This window comes from Anomaloglossus baeobatrachus, chromosome 7 (assembly GCF_048569485.1).
Source record: "Anomaloglossus baeobatrachus isolate aAnoBae1 chromosome 7, aAnoBae1.hap1, whole genome shotgun sequence".
NCBI classification, from domain to species: domain Eukaryota; kingdom Metazoa; phylum Chordata; class Amphibia; order Anura; family Aromobatidae; genus Anomaloglossus; species Anomaloglossus baeobatrachus.
Genome location: NC_134359.1, coordinates 78,579,226 through 78,597,513, shown reverse-complemented (window position 1 = coordinate 78,597,513; position 18,288 = coordinate 78,579,226).

Genomic DNA, 18,288 nt, shown 5'->3' with positions numbered 1-18,288 from the left:
ACCTCATGCCGGGGGATCTGGTCCGCTAAACCAGGCACTGTGGGGAGCGGGGTTGGTTCGCCTTGGATGCAAGGCTGGGGGGCAGTGAAGAGGCCCAAGCCTTGACCCAACCTCCTCCTCAGGCCGACACCGCAGATGAAGAGTGAAGTCGGCGGTCCTCCGCTTAAAAGTTGTCCCCGTTGGGACCACCAGCAATGTTAGTACCGTTAAGAAAGTTACCAATGATAAGAATGATTGATGAAGATGTTACCTGATTCGCAACTTGATTGAACCGGTCGTTGCCGGCAACTGGTCCCCGTTGGGACCCCTTACACCGATGCGTAGAAACTGCTACGGACAAGCCCGAGAACTAGCAGGGCAACCACGAACTTGTGGTATGTAAATAAAAATTTGTTGGCTTGAAACCGTGACCGCCTCCGGAGAGGCAGATTGGAGGAAGGGCCCGCAGTGCAGTAGGCTGGGGCCCAGCCACCACCGGAACCGGTGGCGATCCTCCGGGGGGTTCAGGGGTCCTCATGGACGTGGGCCCCCTGAAAGGGACAGAACCCACTCGGGCAATCTGGTGCTGGACTGGGGTCAAGGGGTGCTGCCCATTTGCTTAGGGGCAGCATTAGGGCAAGGTTGCTTGGGTGGGAGAGAGCGGAAGCCGTTACCGTTGATAAAAATGTATATATATATTGTGTTGCAACGTTCAAGTGTCCTTACAAATATGCTTATGTTTTTACATGTTTTACCATTTTACTCTTTTGCAGTTAAAATAAAACCGGTGATGGACGGGCAGCCCGCGGACGGTCTGCGTTTTACTAAGGGGGAATGTGGCGCCCTGGGCAAGCCAGGTCGTCACAGAACAACGCCAACACACCCCACACCCCGGTTAGGCACACCAAAGCCAAACACAAAACCCTTGTTGCCTCCCTCCAGAGGCTGATGTCCACACCAGGGGGTGGGCCAGGCGGTTGGTCCCGCCCACCAAGGAGTACACAGTCCTGGAGGCGGGAAAACAAAAAGGAGACTAGTTTTGGAGTTCTGTGGAGGAGGAAGTAAAGTGGTAGAGGAGCAGTCTGAAGTCGGTCCGGGTGTGTGGCCCGGACGGTACAGCAAGGTTGGCAGACGGTGGTGACCGTCTGCAGGAGAGGCCGATTGGAGTGAGCCGTAAGGACCGTGGACGGGCGGTGGCCCGGCGGTACCGGACCGGCGAGCAAAGAGAAGCCAGCACCATCCAACAGGGCTTACGGACCCCGACAAGGCTAGGAGTCACCGCTGAATTTGTCAAATCCGCTAGCGAAGGGAACCTCCTGGGTTTCCCAGCAGTCAAGTCCCGATAGAAGGCGACAGCTCAACCGTGAAGGGAAACACAGTCACCGCCAAGGCTAAAGTTCCCAGGGCCAGAGCCTGCGGGCAAAAGGGGCTCCTTCAGCAACCATCCAAGCTGGGGAGCGGGTTACCGGTGGGAACCCATCGGAACCGTACACACTACACAGGTGCAGAGAAAGGCAGTCACCATCAACCTGCCGGGAGGAGAAACACCGCAGCCGTCTGTGGGACCCGTCCATCCAGCCGTTTGTTTTACCGGAGACTTTGTGTTCATCATTGGCTGAGTGAGTACCACCGTGCCGTACGGCACAGCGCTGCCCCCGCGACCCTGCACCTCACCAGGCCCCGTAACCCGCTTGCCATCCATCCTAACCCTCTTCGGGCCCCGGGACAACCAACCCCCTACCCACGGAGGGGAGAACCAACATCCAAGCTGCTCCCTGTCATCGCTCCCGGGATCCCCGTCCAGAGCAGCGGTGGTGTCACAACCTCACCACAACCGTGGGTGGCATCACGGACAATATCAAATCCCCAAAACCAATCCCCCCCCTTTTCACTCACGGGCGAGGAGCGCCGCTCGAGGCCCCGGATCCGGCCCGCCGCTCGAGCCACCAAGAGCAGCGAGCAAGCAAGCCGCAGGAGAGCCGGACCCGAGCAGTGGGCGAGCGCAGCGTCCCCTCCTCCGCCCGCGACAACTTGGCGTCATGAACAGGATCTTACCGCTCTGCCGTCTGGTAGAGGTGCGCCTTGTGACCGCCGGAGGTGTCCGGCCGAAAATTTTGAGAAGCCGCCATTTTGGACGCGAAAAATTCCCGCTCGAGCATCTCCTCGAGCAGTGAAGGCGCGAAGGCCTAAACCCTGCCCCTGTAGAGGAGGAGCCGGAAGGAGACTAAGGGGGACGGAATGGCGACTGGCCGCATGTGAGCGCGGCTATAAAAGCGGGGACGCCAGGACCCTGCGGCCATCTTATTGTTCCTGGAAGAGGCCGCCACGATGTACCAGCCGTCCCGCAGCACCGTAGCCCCCGCGCCCGGGACCGCGGCGTGCGTGGAGGTCCGGACCGCTCAGTTGCAACTACGGCTGCAGATCCGGATGCAGCTCCTCTTGGAGGAGTGGGAGGCCGACATGGCGGAGGTAGTGGAAGCCGTACGGAGACACGAGGAGGAGGGCATTTTGGACAGGCGGGTAAGTGACTCACGCCCCTGTACACCTAGCGGGTCGGTCATCGCGGCCGTGGGGCCCGGCCTACACCCGCTCGCCCTGCTACCTCCCCCGCCACCCGTATTGGCTGCAGCTGCCCCGTCACTAGGCCCGCTACCATCACCACCGGTAGCGGTACCCTGCCCATCCGCCCCGGCGGACCGGTCTGCAGCAGGGGTCCATGACCACACGAAACTGCTGCCGTGGAAAAAGCATAAGCCCGAGCCCGTTGGCGAAGTCGTACCGGAGGTACCGGTGACCATGCCTGACCCCGTGCCGGCTCCGTCAGCCCGTCTCATGCAGGAGGAGACGGAGGCTCAGCGGGAGACGACCCCGATGCCCATCCCTCAAGCCTCGGCTTAGGCCGCGCCGGGTTGCCGCTGCCGAGCAGCACCCCATGCCGTGACACCGCGGGGCCTTCCACCCAGAGTACTGGCGGTGGCCAGCGTGAAGGTCTCGCGGGGCCCGACCCGTGCGCAGGGGCCCGCAGCAGCCCCTTACTGGGATCGGGAACAGACCCCGCTGGGCCAGGAGATCGCGGAGAGAGAGAGCGCAAGAAGGCGGAGCTGGTGACCCGCACCATCTGTGAAAAGGAAAACCTCCGCCAAGCGACCTTCCGTGTCCGGGGCCCGTTCTACGAAGGGCAGGTGAGGAGGTTTGACGTCCGTCGGGGCTATGGATTTATCTATGAACCGGGCCTGGAGGCCGAGATCTTTATTGCCCGACGAGACGTCCACGCCCATCTGCCGGAGGACCATCCGGGCCGCAACCTCATGCCGGGGGATCTGGTCCGCTAAACCAGGCACTGTGGGGAGCGGGGTTGGTTCGCCTTGGATGCAAGGCTGGGGGGCAGTGAAGAGGCCCAAGCCTTGACCCAACCTCCTCCTCAAGCCGACACCGCAGATGAAGAGTGAAGTCGGCGGTCCTCCGCTTAAAAGTTGTCCCCGTTGGGACCACCAGCAATGTTAGTACCGTTAAGAAAGTTACCAATGATAAGAATGATTGATGAAGATGTTACCTGATTCGCAACTTGATTGAACCGGTCGTTGCCGGCAACTGGTCCCCGTTGGGATCCCTTACACCGATGCGTAGAAACTTCTACGGACAAGCCCGAGAACTAGCAGGGCAACCACGAACTTGTGGTATGTAAATAAAAATTGGTTGGCTTGAAACCGTGACCGCCTCTGGAGAGGCAGATTGGAGGAAGGGCCCGCAGTGCAGTAGGCTGGGGCCCAGCCACCACCGGAACCGGTGGCGATCCTCCGGGGGGTTCAGGGGTCCCCATGGACGTGGGCCCCCTGAAAGGGACAGAACCCACTCGGGCAATCTGGTGCTGGACTGGGGTCAAGGGGTGCTGCCCATTTGCTTAGGGGCAGCATCAGGGCCAGGTTGCTTGGGTGGGAGAGAGCGGAAGCCGTTACCGTTGATAAAAATGTATATATATATTGTGTTGCAACGTTCAAGTGTCCTTACAAATATGCTTATGTTTTTACATGTTTTACCATTTTACTCTTTTGCAGTTAAAATAAAACCGGTGATGGACGGGCAGCCCGTGGACGGTCTGCGTTTTACTAAGGGGGAATGTGGCGCCCTGGGCAAGCCAGGTCGTCACAGAACAACGCCAACACACCCCACACCCCGGTTAGGCACACCAAAGCCAAACACAAAACCCTTGTTGCCTCCCTCCAGGGGCTGATGTCCACACCAGGGGGTGGGCCAGGCGGTTGGTCCCGCCCACCGAGGAGTACACAGTCCTGGAGGCGGGAAAACAAAAAGGAGACTAGTTTTGGAGTTCTGTGGAGGAGGAAGTAAAGTGGTAGAGGAGCAGTCTGAAGTCGGTCCGGGTGTGTGGCCCGGACGGTACAGCAAGGTTGGCAGACGGTGGTGACCGTCTGCAGGAGAGGCCGATTGGAGTGAGCCGTAAGGACCGTGGACGGGCGGTGGCCTGGCGGTACCGGACCGGTGAGCAAAGAGAAGCCAGCACCATCCAACAGGGCTTACGGACCCCGACAAGGCTAGGAGTCACCGCTGAATTTGTCAAATCCGCTAGCGAAGGGAACCTCCTGGGTTTCCCAGCAGTCAAGTCCCGATAGAAGGCGACAGCTCAACCGTGAAGGGAAACACAGTCACCGCCAAGGCTAAAGTTCCCAGGGCCAGAGCCTGCGGGCAAAAGGGGCTCCTTCAGCAACCATCCAAGCTGGGGAGCGGGTTACCGGTGGGAACCCATCGGAACCGTACACACTACACAGGTGCAGAGAAAGGCAGTCACCATCAACCTGCCAGGAGGAGAAACACCGCAGCCGTCTGTGGGACCCGTCCATCCAGCCGTTTGTTTTACCGGAGACTTTGTGTTCATCATTGGCTGAGTGAGTACCACCGTGCCGTACGGCACAGCGCTGCCCCCGCGACCCTGCACCTCACCAGGCCCCGTAACCCGCCTGCCATCCATCCTAACCCTCTCCGGGCCCCGGGACAACCAACCCCCTACCCACGGAGGGGAGAACCAACATCCAAGCTGCTCCCTGTCATCGCTCCCGGGATCCCCGTCCAGAGCAGCGGTGGTGTCACAACCTCACCACAACCGTGGGTGGCATCACGGACAATATCAAATCCCCAAAACCAATCCCCCCCCCTTTTCACTCACGGGCGAGGAGCGCCGCTCGAGGCCCCGGATCCGGCCCGCCGCTCGAGCCACCAAGAGCAGCGAGCAAGCAAGCCGCAGGAGAGCCGGACCCGAGCAGTGGGCGAGCGCAGCGTCCCCTCCTCCGCCCGCGACAGAGTAACTTCTCCAAGAGATCGTGAGGAGAGCCGGCGAAAAGGTTGGGGCGGCGTGGATTCGGAGATGCCTGGACGGATCTGCGGAGAGACCAGCTGGTGTTCCCAAAGTGCCGACCGACGCTGGTATGCAACCGACTGTCTCGGGAGAAGAAAAAGCGCTGCGGCAACCTAGGAGACAGAAAAGAAGAGTGGCTTAGTCACCGCCGGCGTCCGCTGGGAAGAAGATGGTGAGAAGTCGGAAGGAGTCCAGATCCTGCGAGACAAGAGGAGGCGGGAGCGACGCGGCTGAAGTATCGCAAGGCCGGCTGCCAGGACGAGATGCCGCTCGAGTGCGTCTCGCGGTACGGTCATAGTATCATGAGATGTGAGCAGTTCTCGGCATCCGTGTCATCAAGGGTGACCGGCCTGGTCTCAATGCAGCCTGCTGAGCCCAGCGGTTGGCGGCAGGAGTTCAGCGTGGTGCCTGCGGCCAGTGGGGACTTCAACTCAGGCTGCAGTAACCTGCCGCCGGCTTCCTTGCAAAAGAGCTTACCTGAAGTGGCGGCGGTTCTGCAGGCCTGGGCATCCGAGTCTTCTGGTGAGGAAGACTCAGCTGGATTTGCAGTACCTCTCCTGACGACCCCAGCTGGACAGCATCCATCGGGTTCCAACAGACAGCCCAGCCTTCAGCTGCAGGATGGTGAGAGTCTTTTTAATACCTCCTCCAGGGTTAGAGTGCATACTGCTGAGTCCATTAGGGACTTGGTGGTTAGTGAATGTAAAGAATTTTTGTCCTCTTCAAGTAATGTGGATCAGGTACAGAGGCCAACAGTAGAAGGGGTCCCAGGTATTTTGTTTAAGGAAGCATTGACGTGCCAAGCATCACCTTTGGGTTTTCATTTAAGTACGACTACTAAAGAAAAAGAGGGAGTATATTGACATTTTTCATTATAACCATCCAGCAAGGAGCAGACGCGTTCGGTAGGGCATGAAGCTAAGTGTGAAGGCGAAGGGGATAAAAAGAGAATATTTAGATAATTTCATAATTGGCTTCATGCCTTTTTTATTTTTGCGTCAGTGCTGGGGGAAAAGTTTTCGGGATATTGCAGCTGTTTGTTTCAGCATTTAGATGCTATTTTGGAGGCATACCAGAGTTTTGGCGGTACGGCTTGGTTGGTATACGATGAGTAGTTCCGTCAAAAAATGGCTGTCCATCCGTCAATGAAGTGGGGAGAGAAGGATGTGGGACTTTGGCTAAATTTAATGGTACCTCAACGGGGCACGGTTGTCAGACAGAATTATAATCTTCAAGTAAAAAGGGGAGATTGTTTCTCATTCAATGAATCTTTGTGCAAATAGCACAATAATTGCAAATTTTGGCACGAGTGTTCCTTTTATGGAGGAGGACATGCCTTGTTTAGATGCTTTAAGAGCAAAACTCCTAATGGGCAACAACCGGTCAATCCAAGGGACCAGCTTTTCAAGGGCTCAGACGCCAGTGATTCTGGAAAGAATGCTCCCTTGGTTAGAGCGGTTCCCAGACAAGCAGAAGTTCCATATAGTAATTAATGGTTTTTGTTTTGTTTTTTTAGTCCCTACTTTTAAAGGACCAGGCTGTAGTATAGTGAATAATTTATCGTCAGTGGCTACGAATGAGCAGTTTGTAGCGAAACATATAAAGAAAGAACTGAAGTTGGGTAGAGTAGAGGGTCCTTTTGTTTATCCTCCATTCAAGGATTTTAGGATTTCGCCGTTGGGTGTTGTGGCTAAAAAAGATCCGGATAGTTTTAGGATTATTCACCACCTCTCTTTTCCTAAGGATTTTTCTTTAAATGATGAGGTGGATAAAGTTTTTGCGTCGGTGCAGTATGCCTCTTTCGATTTGGCAGTGGATCTTTTGAGACGTTTTGGCTTTAATGCATTTTTAGCTAAATCAGACATAAAATCAGCTTTTTGGATTTTACCGGTTCATCCTGGGGGTTTCAATTCGTTGGGGTTTTATTTTAATAACGAATTTTATTATGACCATTGCTTGCCAATGGGTTTTTCTTTATCCTGTTTTTATTTTGAATGCTTCTCTTCTTTTTTGCACTGGGTGATTCAAGGAAAGGTTCCGGGAGGAGGTGTACTTCATTATTTGGACGACTTCTTATTTGTTGGCTATGGGGATTCCGATATGTGCTCTAATTTATTGGACGAATTTTTAGTGCTGATGGAGTATTTCGGGGTGCCCATAGCGAACGAAAAGATGTTTTTTCCTTGCAACCATTTGGAATTCTTAGGAATAACCTGGGATTCTGTCAAAATCGAATGTAGCCTTCTGGCGGATAAAATAATGTTTTTGAGAAATGTTACCGACAGATTTTTACTAAAAAAGAAGTGTACATTGAAGGAGATGCAGTCATTAAACTTTTCCCTTAGGATTATTCCTATGGGTAGAGTTTTCTGCAAATGACTCTACGATAGCATTAAAACTAGAACGCATACCTGGGGCCTCGCAGGCCTGCTAGGTCATTTGTTTTCTATGGTAGATTGTTATGCTTGCGCGTTCTAGGGTTAAGGGTTTGAAGTCTCCTAATGCACATATCAGGCTCTATAGGGAAATGAAGGAAGATTTACTAGTATGGCAGCAATTTTCACAGGATTTTAATGGTGCGACATGCTTACAACAAGTTTTTTATTCTTCAGATTATTTGTCACTTTTTATTTTTTCGGACGATAGCGTGGGATTTTCTGTTTTGTTGGAGATTGAGTTTGCTTCTGATGGCTGGCCTGAGAGATGGCACGAGGTGGGTATAGTAAAGAGTAGCCTGGTGTTGGAATTATTTGCGGTTTTGGTTGCTATGTCCGTTTGGGGACAGATTTTAGTTAACAGGCGTATTAGTTTACGGTCTGCTGACGCTGGGGTTGTTTTCTGTATAAATACGCTTTCTTTTAAATGTTTTTGGGCCAGCAAGCTCTTAAAACGCTTAGTGTTACAGTGCTTGAAATACAATATTTGGTTAAAATGTTCTCTGGTTGCAAAGGCGAGTGATAAGGTAACACTGTCTCTTTTGCAGCACAATCAGATGAATGGAGACTTGAGAAAGGTATCTTACCCAGAGGCATTATGGGAGATAATTTAAAGGTTTTCCTGAGTTTTATTAAACATTCATTGGCTCCTAGAACATGGGCAGCGTATTCTGCCGCATGTGCAAAATGTATTGAATTTTGTGAGTCATGTAATAAGAGCGTCAATTGCTGTGATGCAGAGCTTGTGTTTGGATTCATCAATGCAGCAATTTCGGGAGGTTGGAATTATGCTTTACTTCATAAATGTTTAGCAGGAGTATCTTTTCTCCTGTAGTTACAGGGAGGGAGTTCCATTTTAAACAATTTTTCAGTGCGGAAAATGTTAAAAGGCTTTGAAAAGGGGAATTGTCGGGTGGACAGCAGGCGTCCTATTTCTGGCGATCTTTTACTTAGATTATGGGAAGCCCTTGGTGTTGTTTGCTAAGATTTAGTTGAGGCTACACTATTTCGCTGTGCTTTCGTTTTTGCTTTTTTCGCTGCGCTTCGGGTTAGTGAATTGGTCTCGCATAATAAGGCTCAAGTAGGTGGTCTGTTATTACAGGATGTGAATTTGGGTTTTTCTTATTGTGTAATTTTTATATCGTGGTCTAAGACTGATCAGTTGGGTAGGGGTAGGTCCATTAAATTATTAGTGATTGAAGGATTTCGGGTTTGTCCATTTAGCAACTTGAGGTATCGGCTTCAAATTCGCCCTTTGTTTTCTGGTCCTTTATTTGTTCACAGTAATGGGGATCAAGCAACCAAATTTCAGTTTGGAGCAGTACACAAGCATTCTTTTCAGGAATTGGGTTTAGGTGAGATGAAGTTTCATCTCACTCATTTCGTATAGGGGCAGCTACTACTGCTGCTTGTTCTTATCTTAGTAGCAGGAAGATTAAAAAGATTGGAAGGTGGAAATCTGAGTGTTATAAGAAGTATGTTCGATTCGGTATGTTGTGTTAACTGATTCTTTCTATTTACAGATCCTTATATCGTATGGATAATGGATCATTCCTTTATATTTTGGGCTCAGAAGAGGGCTGGAGTCCATAATGATACTGAGAATTTATTGTTTCCTTTGCACCTTATTAATGTTTTCTGGTTTAGTTTGAGGGGCATGAAATGGGAACAATTGCTTTCAGAAGTAAAGAACAACATTTTAGCAGCTCCGCCTCCCGATCTGTTGATTGTTCATTTATCTGGTAATGATCTGGGTAAAATTAAAACTTTGGATCTATTATATTTTATGAGAAGAGATTTGGTGTTAATAAAAAATATGTTTCCAGGTGTTACAATAGTTTTCTCTGAAAGCATTCCAAGAATAGTTTGGTTACGGAATGGTTTGATTTTCCTGGAAAGAATCAGGAAAAGGATAAATAAGCTAATCGAGAAGTTTTTACTGTCATTAGGCGATTTCTCTTATAGGCACACGGAGCTGGAAGGTTTTGTGGAAGGTTTGTATAGGAACAATGGGGTTCACCTTTCCGATATTGGGTGAGATATTTTTAATCTCGGGCTACAAAACATAGTGGAAAAATGGCTGTGTTGTATTGGGGGGGGGGGGGGGCACTAATTGTTTATTAGTGTCCCTGGTGGAAGAATCGACCAAGTATTTGGGTGGATTTGGTCACTTATGGATATGGAGTTTTTTAACTTGTGGTGAAATCTATTTATGGTTTTTAATAAAATGTTTATTAAAATTTTTGATTAACTCCTAGTAAAGTAACACAGCCATTTATGTCCACTTGATTCTCTCTTGTGTCATTATTTATTCAATAGGTTTGAATGTATCAGTGGGTTATGTGTTATCATGTGACTGACAAAGTTTTAGTCAGGCAAGTTCTATGCAATAGTAGTAGCCAAATATCTGCATTTGGACAGGTAAACAGTTGACAAAGTAATATTTTTGGTCAGTCTCCTGCCTTCCAACCTCCATTTAGTAAGAAAGAATCTGGTTCTATCAGTGCACAACCATCTTCTGCATTTGGAATTGCACAATCTGCACAAGTTAAGCCTGCTTTACACGTTGCAATTTCGCATACGATTTCGTATGCGATTTGCAACGCCCCCATCGTATGTGAGGCACGTTCAATTTGTTGAACATGCCGCACATACGAGTAACCCCCGTCACACATACTTACCTTCCATACGACCTCGATGTGGGCGGCGAACGTCCACTTCCTGGAGTGGGAGGGACGTTTGGCGTCACATCGACGTCACGCGGCAGCCGGCCCATAGATGCGGAGGGGCGGAGCTGAGCGGGATGTAAACATCCCGCCCACCTCCTTCCTTCCGCATAGCTGGCCGGGAGCCACAGGAGGCAGGTGAGATCTGTTCATCGTACCCGGGGTGTCACACGCTGCGATGTGTGCTACCCCGGGTACGATGAACAATCTGACGTGCAATTCTAGAGACAGGTACGATGTGTTTGCGATGAACGTTTTACCGTTCAATCGCAATCGCACGTACCTGTCACACACTGCAATGTACTTACAATGCCGGATGTGCGTCACTTACGACGTGACCCCGCCGACACATTGTAAGATACATTGCAGCGTGTAAAGCAGGCTTTAGCAAGTCAGCAGCCACTGAGAAAATGTCATTTTTTGGTCAGTCAATTTTTGGTACCACGACACAAATAAGTACCAGTTCTAGTGCTGCGGACTCCACTTTTACACAGGTGGCCTCCAATTCAGAGCACAGTTTCTTTTTTTTTAAATTCTTTATTTTAAAGACAAACTCGAATCAGTTCAGGATATCTCCTGCTCCACACAGGGCAGCAAAAATTATTATAAAAAATTGACATTTAACATTGACATGCATAGTATCGATCTGCTCACTAGCACAACTCTCGTCCCCGCAACTGCTCGAGTCTGACCCAGTTTAAACCTTTTATAAACCAACCCAACAAAAAGAAGATAGAATACAGAGCAGAGAGAAGAGAGCAAAGCCAGAAAAAAAGTTTAAAGCGGGAAGAGAGAAAAAAAAAAAAAAAAAGGGGATAGAAGGGAAGGAGGAGAGGGGAAGATGGGGGGAAAAGAGGCGGGGGGGGGGTGAGTTTCTCCGGAGCCTCACGACTGCCGCGGAACAGAAAACAATCTAGCGTAATCCGCCGAATAGGTGTACTCCAACCAAGGAAACCAAGTCCTATGGAACTCGTCCTGTCGGTCATTGATAGAGGATGTCAGATCCTCCATATGCATGAGGTCATTTATCCTTGAGACCCACTGTGTCAGTGTGTGGGGGGTAGCCAAGCGGGATGCAGGACCTGGCAGCCATGACCAGAAATCTAAGCAAGGAGCGCTTGTACTTAGGGGCCGGTAGTTCTGATAACTGTAAGAGAAACAGTTCCGGGCCCAGTGTCACGTTCGTACCGGTCACCAGTCCAATGACATCCCTCACCTCTGACTAGAACCGCTGTAGAGAAGGGCAGGACCAGAAGATGTGCACGTAATCACCCTCCCCCGAGCCACATCTCCAACAGATGGGGTCGACTGAGGGGAACATCCTATGGAGTCTAGTCGGGACTCTGTACCATCTAGTCAGTAGTTTGAAATTGGCCTCCAACTGTCTGGAACTGATTGAAGTTTTATGTGCCAACAGTTAGATGTTATTTCTTTGCGAGTCAGATAGCGCGATCCCTAGATCCCTTTCCCACTGCAGTAAGTAGGCCAGAGGGGGCAAATTCCCAGGATCCGATAACAAGTTGTATGCCAGGGAAAGTGAGTGCCGCAGGACACCCTCTTCCAGACACAGCTTTTCGAATCTCGTAGGAGGCCCGGCGTATCGAGTGAAGCAGGGAAGGGAACACATGAAGTGCCTTAACTGCATAGCCCTCCATCTCCCCAACGGGTTCGAGGGCAGGAGACCACTGATAGCTGAAAGAGATGGCCAATCACCCTCCCCCCCCAAGTGACAGGCTCTGAATCTGCCCCCCTGAACCCAGCTCCGGAACACAGGGTCTGAGAGGCCAGGACGGAAATCCGGATCGCCTAGTATGGGTGACATGGGGGAAGGCACCGGCAGGAAGAGGCGACGAACCTCACCTCTCGAGCAACATTCCAGGGTAGCGCCAATAGTTGGATGAGATCTCAGAGAAGTCGGGGGCAAATTCAAGAGCCAGTGAGCAGCCGGAAGAGGTATGTCCGAAAAACTCTGTTCCAGGGTGACCCACGGCTTTATCCTAGCATGGCGACACCAATCCAGAACCCTGACCATGTGTGTGGCCCAATAATAGTTTTTCATATCTGGCATTCCCAGACCTCCCCTGCTCTTAGGTCTGCAGAAAAGGGAACGGGAAAGTCTCGCCGACTTATTCGCCCAGATAAATTTGGTATGCAGTGAAGCCAGTTCCTTGAAGAAGGAGCTCGGGATCTTGATCGGTAGGGACTGAAAAAGGTATAGGAGACGTGGTAAGATATTCATCTTCAATATTGCACATCTCCCAAACCAGGTGAAGAGGCCCTTACCCCAGTTTGCGCAGTCTGTTCTAATGGACTGCAGGATGGGGAGATAGTTCAGCTTATATAGTTGACTGTTGTCCGCGGCCAGCTGAACCCCTAGGTACCTCAAAGATTGACTGGCCCACCTAAACCCGAACGCAGATTGTAACGAGGTAACTTGATCCTGGGGGAGAGATACATTTAGAGCCTCTGATTTTGACATGTTAATTCTGAAGTTAGAGAGGAAGGAGTATGTTTCTAGTTCTCTCAGAAGATTGGGGAGGGAGACCCGAGGGTTAGTTATAAAGAAAAGTAAGTCATCAGCATACGCTGCGATTTTGTAAGTGGAATCAGCGGCTTTAGGGCCGGAGATGTTAATGTTACCTCTAATTTGGCTAAGCAGAGGTTCCAGAGTCAGAATAAAGATCAAGGGCGAGAGAGGGCAGCCCTGCCTGGTACCATTAAGAATGGGGAATCTATCTGAAAGAAGACCGTTCACCCTGACCGCGGCCGAGGGATTACTGTACAAAGAACATATCCACTTGAGCATCATCCTCCCCAGTCCCACTGCCCGCAGAACCTCTTCCATGAATAACCAATTAACTCTGTCAAACGCTTTTTCTGCGTCGGTCGACAGGAGCATCAAAGGCAGCCCATCGGATTTAGCCTTGTGGATTAAGTTCAACGCCTTAGTGGTGTTGTCCCTCGCTTCCCTTCCCATCATGAACCCAGCCTGGTCCGGGTGAACAATCCCCCCCAGCAGAGGAGAGAGTCTATCTCATAGAATTTTAGTAAAAAGCTTCAAGTCTGTGTTAAGAAGGGAAATGGGTCGGTAACTGGAACAGGAGGTAGGGTCTTTACCCTCTTTGGGGATAACTACTATATTAGCAGCAAGAGAGTCCCTCGGCAGGGGAGCTTTTTCGGAAAGTGGGATATTGTTAAAGGCTGAGAGAAATGGGGAGAGCAGTAAGGAGTCCATCTTTTTGTAATAAAGCAAGGGGAACCCATCTGGGCCGGGGGCCTTACCAGAAGGAGAATTTTTTTTAAACACCAAATTTTATTCCAAATTTTCATGTACATTACATCTTATTAAACAGTATAGCAAGTATGAATTCACTATGTCCATTAACAGGTTCTTGGCAATTAACTATTCCTCCTGTTTCCCTTGTTTTCCCCCCCTTCTATTTTAAAATAACCCCCCCAACAACTTAGCACACTTTTCCTCCTGTCTAGCCCACACGAAGAACACCCAACAACGCCACATTTTGTCAGTTTATCATCCCCACATGCCTCTAGATGAATCCTTTGCCTTCTTATCACCTTCACATTATGGCTGCTTTAATTTCCCCAATGTTCCCTTAATGTCCTCTAGTAGATACCACTCTGTGTACGTGAAGGGGGTGACTATTGTTTGTATTTCCGTAGCTTCACATTGTTTTTTACAGAATTTTCTCCATTTTTTAAAGAATGCATCGGTCAAACCGTCTTTGTTTTTTTCTGCTGTCCTTTGTTCAATTCTAAGTAGCATTTTTTTTTTTTTTTAAATTCTTTATTTATACAGCAGACCCTTACAAACCATTAAGCAGTCATTTGGCAAAATAGACAAAAACAGTTGAACAGAGTTTGGGAGAATACATCTCAATACAAAATCACTAGCATCTGAGCCAACCCCACAAATTGTCGAACAGGTCCGTTCTTTTTCAATTTTTATCGTAGACAAGAAAGAGAAGTACCAAAAAGGAGGCAAGAGTGCCTAAAGATCATTCAGACATCTCTCAACAAGGGAGAGTTCACACCAGCTGAGAGAAAAGAAAGGGGGAGGGATGTAGAGGAATAGTGGAAAGGGGAAGGGATAGGGCAGAGTGGGGGGAAGGTGAAAAAGAAGGATGGGAGAGGGAAAGGAGGGAGAGAAAGGGGGAAGAAGATGGGAGAAGAGGAGAAGAAGGGGAGACAATATGAAGAGGAGAGAGAGGAGAGACAAAAAAAAAAAAAAAAATGGGGGGGTGGGGGGAAGGTTTGCCAGGGGGGAAAGGCCAGCGACAGAGGAGAATGCGCTCCACCTACGCATCACGCAGAAGGAGGTCGTATTCATTGGAGAGCTTAAATTGCATCCAGGGAAGCCAGATCCCGTGGAAGCGTTCGTACCGATCATGTAAGCAGGAGGTCAGTTCCTCCATCTGCAGAAGCTCATTGACCCTGGAGGCCCATAGGGACAGAGCAGGGGGGGCGTCCGACTTCCACTTCAAGGGGATGCATGACCTGGCCGCCATCACCAGAAAGTGCAGAAGCGACTGTTTGTATGCAGAGACAGACATCTCAGTCAATTGGAGAAGGAACAACTCCGGACCCAAGGTCTGCGATGTTCCAGTCACGTGTTTAATCACCTCCCCCACTCTGCTCCAGAACCCTCGGAGGGCCGGACACGACCAAAATATGTGTACAAAGTCCCCCTCAGCCGTCCCACATCTCCAACAGCAAGGGTCTACGCCTGGAAACATCTTGTGTACTCTGGTTGGGACCCTATACCACCTCGACAGAAGTTTATAATTGGATTCCTGAAGTCTGGAGCTTATGGAGGTCTTGTGGGTGAGCGCCAAAATTTTATTCCTTTGCGTATCTGTCAGGGAAAGACCCAAGTCATGTTCCCAGTGTACGAGAAATGTGTGGGGGGGGGAGGTCGCCAGGGTCTGTCAACATCCTGTACACCAGGGAAAGAGAGTGCCGTAACACTCCCTCCCGGGTACACAGCGCTTCAAACTCCGTGGGGCGAGCCGTGTACAGCGAGTGGTCGGGGAGAGAGCTGATGTAATGTCTGAGTTGCATGGACCTTCAGGTTCCCAACTGTCTCGGTGTCTCGCATACTGTGAGTGCCCCGAGCGAGGGCCAGACCCCGTCAGTTATTAGGTGACACGCCCGGAAGCGCCCCTCCTCTATCCAGCGGCGAAAGACGGGATCCGTCAGACTTGGATAGAAGTCTGGGGAGCCAATTATGGGTGAGAGAGGAGAGGGGACTGGGAGTAGTAATCTGCGGACCTGTCCTAGGGAACAGCACTCCAGAGTGGCACCGATTGTAGGGTGATGCCTCAGGTTAGCGGGAAGAGGGCTCGGTATCCAAGGGGCTGCGGTAAGACTGATCGCAGAGAAACTTTGTTCCAGTGCCACCCAGGGTTTCGTCTTGGCGTGGCGACACCAGTCGATAACCCTGACCATGTGTGAGGCCCAGCTGTATACCTTCAAGTCAGGGATTCCCATCCCCCCCCTCCTCTTAGGTCTGCACAGTAAAGAGCGGGAGATTCGAGCTGGCTTATTGTCCCAGATGAACTTGGTTTGTAGGGCGGCCAGTTCCTTAAAAAAGGAGCTGGGAATCCGTATTGGAAGAGCCTGGAGAAGGTAAAGGATGCGAGGGAGGACATTCATTTTAAAGATATCACATCTACCGAACCAAGTGAACCAGCCTTTCGCCCATCTCGTGCAATCCTCTCTGATAGTCCCAAGGAGGGGAAGAAAGTTCAGTTTGAAAAGCGAGTTAGTATCCGCCGCCAGCCGAACCCCCAAGTAACCAAGAGATCTAGATGCCCATTTAAAGCTAAAAGATGATTGAAGTGAGGTAACCGTGCCCGGAGGCAGGTTCACGTTCAGGGCTTCAGACTTGGTCATGTTTATTTTTAAATTGGATAGGCAGGAATAAATCTCGAATTCCCGGAGCAGATTGGGCAGGGAGACCAAGGGATTCGTGAGGAAAAATAGGAGGTCATCTGCGTAGGCTGCAATTTTGAATTCGTGAACCTTAGTGTGAGGACCCGTGATGTGGCGATTTCTTCTAATATGGCACAGTAGGGGCTCCAGGGTCAAAACAAATATCAAAGGAGACAGGGGGCATCCCTGCCTGGTCCCGTTAGTTATCGGGAACCTGTCGGAGAGAAGGCCATTCACCCTGACCGCTGCGGTAGGACCACTGTAGAGAGAGCCAATCCAGTTCAACATAGACCTGCCTAGCCCAGTCGCTCTCAAGGCCTCCGTCATGAAAACCCAATTAACACGATCGAAGGCCTTTTCGGCGTCTGTGGAAAGAAGCATCAACGGCAACTTCTCCATGCGGGCTTTGTGAATCAGGTTTAGCGCTTTGGTCGTGTTGTCCCTGGCCTCTCTCCCTCCCAGAAACCCAACCTGGTCCGAATGAATGAGGCCTCCCATCAGAGGAGAAAGCCTGTCCGCCAGGATCTTCGCAAAAAGCTTTAAGTCAGTGTTCAACAGGGAGATGGGTCGGTAACTCGCGCACTGAGAAGGGTCCTTGCCCTCTTTAGGGATGACGACTATGGTAGCCGACAAAGTGTCTCTAGGGATGGGGGACAAGCCACTCATTGCAACATTATTGAAGGCCTGAAGGAAAGAAGTATTTAGCATTGATCCCAACTTTTTGTAATAGGCTAGGGGGAAGCCGTCGGGGCCCGGGGCCTTTCCCGTTGGGGAGTTTTTGATAGCCTCGAGTAATTCTAGTTCTGTGATAGGTCTCTCCAAACCTTCTGCATCCTCCGCACGGAGCCCTTGCATTCCTGAATTGCTAATATATTTCCTGATCCGCAGGCGTAAGTCTGCTTGGGCTGGATTGGTTTTATCACCATCAATAGAGTAAAGGGAGGCGTAGAAGTTACCAAAGGCCGTGGCGATATCCCTGGGCAGAGTCGCCATCCTCCCACCCGGGTTCTGGACCCGCTGGACATAACCCCGCGTTCTTTGTAAGCGTAGCGCTCTGGCCAGGGTTCTGCCGCTCCTATTTCCGAACTCATAAAAATGTCTCCTGAATTTAACCATGGCACCCTTTGCCTTATGAGTCAATAGGGTGTGCAGCTCTTCCCTTTTTTGGATCAATCGAGATCTGGACGCTGGGTCACAGGATCCCTTATGGAGGGCCTCTACTTGATGAATTTTGGAAAGAAGAGCAGCCACCTGCGCCGCCCGTTCTTTTTTCAGACGCGAGCCATGCTTGATAAAAAGCCCCCGCGCGACGCATTTGTGGGCTTCCCAGACCACATTGGGCGACACCTCCCCAGCTGTATTTTGCCCAAAGTATTCCGACAAAGTCGATTGGATCTCATTCATGACTATCGGGTCATTTAGTAGTGAGTTGTTCAAGATCCATTGGCACTGCCTGTCGACGGGATGGTCCAGGGCAAGCGAGATCGTAATCAACGCATGGTCAGAGAAATAGATGCTTTCAATTGTCGCTGCTCGCAGGGCATGGAGGTCCCTATGACGGACGAAGAAGTGGTCGAGACGGGAATAACTATCATGAACGGAAGAGTAGAATGAATAGTCCTTGTCTGCAGGATGGAGAAGCCTCCAGGTATCTATCAGCTGAAATTCGCGCAGTCCCCGTTTGATACGCTGTGTTGCCCTTTGTGGTAAACAAGAGGTTCCCCCAGAATTGTCAATATTAGGGTCTAAGGTGAAATTAAAGTCCCCTCCTATCACTAAAGTGCCTTCGGAAAAGTCGTCTATTATGTCCAGGAAGCGTAAAAACGTT